Below are 6742 nucleotides of genomic sequence, written 5' to 3'. Positions count from 1 at the left end.
CATATGAATAAGTCATTAAAAATTCTTACCTGATAAGTTCAGATAAAATGCAGAAGCGATAACATCTGTATTTTCTTATTAGATGCCATTCCCTTGCTTCTATGCCTCTTCTAAATAGCCCTAAGTGATTATGTTGTGTTTTATCCATAATTCCTCATCAACAACCTGTATTATTAGCACAATCCTTCAGAGGATGTGATATGGCCAGTGTCTGGAAGATCATTCATGATTTGTGGCAGAAGTAAGGGACATTAGTAGCAACAGTCCTCAAATGTCAGGCAGTGGCCAAACAAATTGTCCACCTCTTTCCAAAGCCTCTTAAGTCTTCCCCAATTCATTTTTTCTTTCTCTTTTCTTTCTTTTGTGCTTTGAGTCAATTTTTGACTGTTGGAAATTGCCTGGACAAGTCCCTGCAGTTTTCTTGGCAAGATTTCAAAGTGGTTTGCCATTGCCTTTTTTCTAGGGCTGATACAATGATCGGCCCAAGTTGACCAGCTCAGTGGTGGCTTGCAAATATTTTTACTAACAGTTCGGGCTTGCACATGCTCACACACACATGCAATGCTTCTGTGCATGCGCAGAAGCGTCAGGGCGGATGGGTGGGGCCTCCCACTACTGCTACTACCGGTTCTGCCAAACTGGGCTGAACTGGGAGCAACCCATCACTGACCCAGCTGGCTTCATACCTAGGGTAGGACTAGAGCTCATTGTCTCCTGAATTCTAGTCTGATGCCTTAACCACTAACCAAACTGACTCTTCCCCAATTCATTATCTGCAAGAAAGTTGTAAATCACCTGTAGAGGCTGAAAGTATTCCTCAAGAGAATTTATCATAGCAGTAGCAATAGCACTTAGACTTATATACCGCTTTTCAGTACTTTACAGCCCTCTCTAAGCGGTTTACAGAGTCAGCCTATTGCCCACAACAATCTGGGTCCTCATTTTACCCACCTCGGAAGGATGGAAGGCTGAGTCAACCTTGAGCCTTTGCCAAACTGCAGGCAGCCGGCAGTTAGCAGAAATAGCCTGCAGTACTGCACTCTAGCCACCGCACCACCGTGGCTCATCATAGTGCCAATTTGCTAATTAAATAATTAATTTATAATCAGAGGGGCTTTGGTTTAATAGTTTCAAAGTTATGCTCATCTCTTAAGAAGAATGTAAGCTTCTTGATTCTAACAGGAAATTATGTTTCTTCTGAGCACAGATAGAACAAATACCATTTCTTTTTTTTTTTTTTTTTTTTTTATAAATGTTTATTTATTTTTCTTTAAAAAGACAAGACAACACATAAGATACAAGAGCAGGGAAGTAAAAAAAAAAACACATTTTCATCAAGCATGTCGTTTGGTTACAAGTTTTTGTGCGATGGTTTTTACAATTAAGGATGCGTTCACTAATTATCCATTAAATATAGTTAAATATTTCATTGAGCATTGCATGTTCAAGTTACCATAGTATTCTTTCTTTTATGACAACCCTTATTTCTTTATCTCTACAATTATGTACTAGGTAGCAATAGGTCTTTATAAAATTGTATCACCATTCTCTCAAAAATAAAAGTGGAGATTAAGTCAAAGAAAAAAAGAAACTCATTACTTCATATAAGACATTTCTATTTTCCATTAATCTTAAAGTTTCCAATCATCCTCAACTCCAAATTAAATTTCCCATTATTATTTGTCAATCCATGTAGTCATTAAATATTTTAATCTATATTCACATCCATTGTTCATTACATCATCATTATTCCATTTTATATTATAAAATAGTCACCAGCCATAATCATACCTAACAGTTTAAATCATCTCACTCTTATATATTAAATACATTATTATTCTTATCTCGTATAAGTAAATGATCTATTTCATAATAAAGGCTTAATATGTATAGAAAGAGAAAAGAAAAAAAAAGAAAGAAAAAAGAGAGAGATTTTTTCAAAACATTAAGTATAACTTTCTATTATTATTACATATAAGATAGGGTAAAGAAAAAGAAAAGATTCACTTCCAAGTTTTTTTATCCAACCATTGATAAAACAAGTCCCATACTTTATAAAATTGCTCATCCTCTAATTCTCTAATTTCAAATGTAAGTTTACTCATTTCTGCACAGTTCATTATCTTCCGAACAATTTCCTCCTCTGTTGGTACTTTCTCATTTTTCCAGTATTTAGCAAATACAATTCTAGCAGCTGTTAAGACATTTATGATCAAATATTTCAAGTCTTTATTGTATGTTTCTGGTATTATTCCCAATAAGAAAAGTTCTGGTTTCAAGTCTATATGTTTATGTATCATTTTCTCCAACCACATGTGTATTTTAGTCCAGTATCTCTTAGCTTCAGGACAAGTCCACCACATGTGGTAATATGTGCCGGGTGTATGTTGACATTTCCAGCATTTTTCAGACTTATTCTTCGACATTCTTGCTATTCTCGATGGGGATAAATGCCACCTATAAAACATCTTATACAAATTTTCTTTATATGCAGTTGACATTGTCATTTTATAATTTTGAGTCCACAATTTTTGCCATTTTTCTAAATCAATCCCATGTCCAAAGTTTTTTCCCCAGGCTAACATAGTTCCTTTCACTTGTTCTTCATATAATTTCACCTCTAATAAATAATCATAAAATTTTTTAATTAATTTTTCATCGTTACCTGTTAAAATTTTATCTAATTCAGTCAGTTTATCATAAAAACCCTCATTTTTTCGATCTTCATTGTATCTAGAATGTATTTGCACATATGAGTACCAATTGAGTTCAATACCTTCTTGTTTCAATTCTTGTATAGATTTAAGTTCACCCTCTGCATTCAATAATTCAGCATATCTAACTGCTTCTTCCCTTTTAAATATTATTGGATATGAAAAGGCTTCAATAGTTGATATCCAGACTGGAATTTTCAAGTAGTGCGACCTCTTAACCTTCTGCCAGTTTAATAACAGAGCCTCTCTTATAGAATGGTCTCTAAAGTAACCATGTTTTTTAGTTCCTTTATACCATAAGTATGCATGCCATCCCAACAGCAAGTCATGACCTTCTAGATTCAAAAGCCTATCATTTCTTAGCATTATCCATTCCTTGATCCACATCAGACTAGCTGCCTGATAGTATAACTCCCAATCAGGTAAACCCCACCCTCCCCTTGATTTGGAATCTTGTAACAATTTACATTTTATTCTTGCTTTTTTCCCTTGCCATATAAATTTCAACACTATTTTATTTAATTCTTCAAAATATCCTTTCCCCAACTTAATTGGAATAGTCTGAAACAGGTATAACAGTCTAGGTAAGATATTCATTTTGATTGTTGCGATTCTACCAATCATTGATAATTGAAGATTCTTCCATTTCGCCAAGTCTGTTACAATTTGTTGCTTCAATTTAATATAATTATCTTCTTTGAGAGTGCTGCACTTGGCTGTTAGGTGAATCCCCAAATATTTAACTTTGTTTGTGATTTGCATTTCCAAATTTTCCGCCAATTCTTCTTTTTGTTTTCGGGGTATATTTTTTGTTAAAATCTTTGTTTTGTCTTTGTTTATTTTTAAACCTGCAACTTTTCCATACGCCTCGATTTCTCCTATCAGTTTAGGTGCAGATTGAAATGGCTCCTCAAGGATGAAGACTAAGTCGTCAGCAAATGCTTGCAACTTGTATTCTTCCTTTTTAATGATCATTCCCTTTATTTCTTCCTCTTCTCTAATCTTTCTATTTAGTACTTCTAATGTTAAAACAAAGAGCAGTGGTGACAGTGGACAGCCTTGTCTCGTACCTCTTTTAATTTCAATTGGATCCGTCAGCTCTCCATTTATCATTATCTTGGCTGTTTGCTTGTGATATATCGTTTGTATGGCTTGAATAAAATTCTTGCCAAAATTCATTTGTTCCATTTGTTGAGTCATAAATGTCCAATTCACGTTATCAAAGGCTTTCTGCGCATCCAAGAAAATCAAAGCCATTTGCTTCTCAGAGTGGACCTGATAATATTCTAAGGTATTTAGAATTGTCCTTATGTTATCTCTAATTTGCCTCTTTGGTAAAAAACCATTTTGGTCCGGGTGGATAAACCCATTTAGGTATTTTTTCAGTCTCTCTGCCAGTATTGAGGCAAATAGTTTATAGTCTGAGTTCAACAAGGAGATAGGTCTATAGTTCTTAATTTGCGTATGGTCTGCCTCCTCTTTGGGTATTAATGTAATATATGCCTCCAACCATGAATTAGGTATTTTACTTTCAATCATTACTTCATTCATGACTTCTAGTAATGGAACGGCCAAGGATTTTTCTAATGTTCTATAGAATTCCACAGGAAGGCCATCCGGTCCCGGGGCCTTCCCATTATTTTGTCTTTTAAGGGCCTCAGTTAATTCCATCATTGTTATTTTATCTTCAAATATAGTTCTAGTATCATTTGGTATTTGGGGGAGTTTGGCGTTTTGTAAATATTGTTTCACTTCTTTCTCTTCTATGTTCTCTTGTTCATACAGCTTGGCATAGTAATCTTGAATAATTTTCCTTTTTTCCATATTTCCATGATGCAATTGTCCTTGTTCATCTCTTAGTTGTAGTATTTTCTTGGTCTCTCTTTCTTTTCTCAGTTTATAAGCCAGCCATCTGCCTGGTTTATTTGCATTTTCAAAATAGTTCTGTTTGGCGCCTCTGATTTTTTGGGCCAGGTCCTCCTTTTCCAATAGGTCAAGTTTGTGTTTTATTGTGTCCATCTTTATTTTAATCTCTTTCTTTTGTGAAGATTTCTGTAGTTCTTTTTCCAATGTGCTGTAATCTTTTTCTAGATCCTTAGACACTTGTCTTTTCTTTAAGTTTCTCTTTCTTATATAGTCTATTATCAAACCTCTAGAAAAGGCCTTCATTGTATCCCAAAGATTCTGTAAAGACGTATCTTCTTTTTTGTTTTCTTTAAAGAAGAAAGTCAATTCTTTTTCCATTTTCTTTACAAATTCTTTCTCTTTCAATATCCTGTTATCTAGTGTCCATCTCGATCTTCTTCTTTGTTGTCTCCAACCTATTGCCATTGGATTGTGGTCTGCCCAGATGTTTGGTTCAATCTCCACATCTAGTGCGCTGCTGGATATGCCCGTTGAAGCCCAAATCATATCAATTCTAGAGAACGATGAGTGTCTATTTGAATAAAAGGTATATTGTTTTTTAATGGGGTTCCTTTCTCTCCACACATCTTTTAGATTTATTTCATCCATCATCCTGAAGAAGGACTTTGGGAGTGTTTTTCTATTTTGTTTTGTTGTTTTGTGGGTCTTATAGTCCAGTTTCTGGTCTACAATACCATTGAAGTCTCCCATCATGCAAATGTCAGCATAGTCTAGATCAGAAATTTTCTTGTGAATTTTTTTATAAAAGTCATCTTGTTTTTCATTAGGGGCATAAATTCCAATTAGCAGTATTTTCCTAGCATTGTCCATTATTTCCACCATTAAAATTCTTCCATCTTCGTCTGTGTAGATTTGTTTCGCAGGGATTTTATCTTTAATGTAGAAGGTCACACCTCTTTGTTTACAGTCCGCTAACGAAGTAAAGTTTTTTCCCAGTTTTGGTTGTACTAATAAATGACTATTACTTTGTTGAATATGTACTTCTTGTAAGCAAATTATATCTAATTTTAATTTCCCTAATTTGTGGAATATTTTCGTTCGTTTACATGGCGAATTAAGTCCATTTATATTAATTGAGAGTAATTTTATTCCTTCCATCCTTATGTTTTATATATAGGATTTATAGCTCTAGTTGATCTTGGTTCCCGTTGTGCTCTACTCTCTACACCCCCAACAGCACCTTCTTCAATGTCAATTCCACCTACAGCACCCTCTGTCCTCTCAATTTCGGTTATGGGTAGATCCAGCAGTTGCACCGGTGGCTCTTCATTTCCAGGCTTTTCTGGCTTTCCTCTCAAATGTTCTGTGTAGAAAGCTTCTGCCTTCTCAATTGTATCAATTCTATATCTCTGTCCTTTCCATACAAACATGAGGCCTTCCGGAATCAACCATCTATAGTTAACTCCTATTTTAAGTAAGGCTGTAGTCAAGAATTGATATTTTCTTCTTTTCTCTCTCACCCGTCTTGGTATTTGCTTAAGAATTGCAATCTCCTTGCCTTTGTATTGCAGTTTTTTATCTCTTGTGTTTTGCAGGATTTGTAGTTTTAGTGCTTTTTTCGTAAATCTTACATGGACCTCCCTTGGGAGGGAGTTCCTCGTTGCATATCTTGTGTTAACTCGAAATGTCTCATCTATCCCGTCCATTATCTTCTCCTCAGGTATCCCTAGTATTTCTATGAGAATTTGGGATATTATTTGTGGCAGATTTTCACCCTTTTCTTCTACTATATTTTGAAACCTCAAAAAATATTCAGAGCGCTCCATCTCCAGTCCAATTATTACACTGCTTTCTGTTTCCACTTCATTCAATCTGGAATCAAACTCTTCATCCCTCTTCTCTCTCTGCTTCTCTCTTTCAGCAATTTTTTGCATAACATCTTCTTGTTTTTTGACCCACTGTTGTATATCTTTTATATTTCTCTCTGCTTCGTCTGTTTTTTTTTCTATGTTCTCCATCTTCGTTTCCACATTGTCCAACTTCTTTACAAGTGTATCAAATTTTTCATCAGAGCTTGTTTGAAGTTTCTGTATTGCTTGCATAATTGAATCTAATGATATGGTCTTCTCTTTTTCCTGTTGAATCATAGATTGTATTGATCT

The sequence above is a fragment of the Natrix helvetica genome (genome assembly GCF_964273705.1).
Source record: "Natrix helvetica genome assembly, chromosome: 4".
Classification (NCBI taxonomy): Eukaryota; Metazoa; Chordata; class Lepidosauria; order Squamata; family Natricidae; genus Natrix; species Natrix helvetica.
This window is presented reverse-complemented; position numbering follows the sequence as displayed.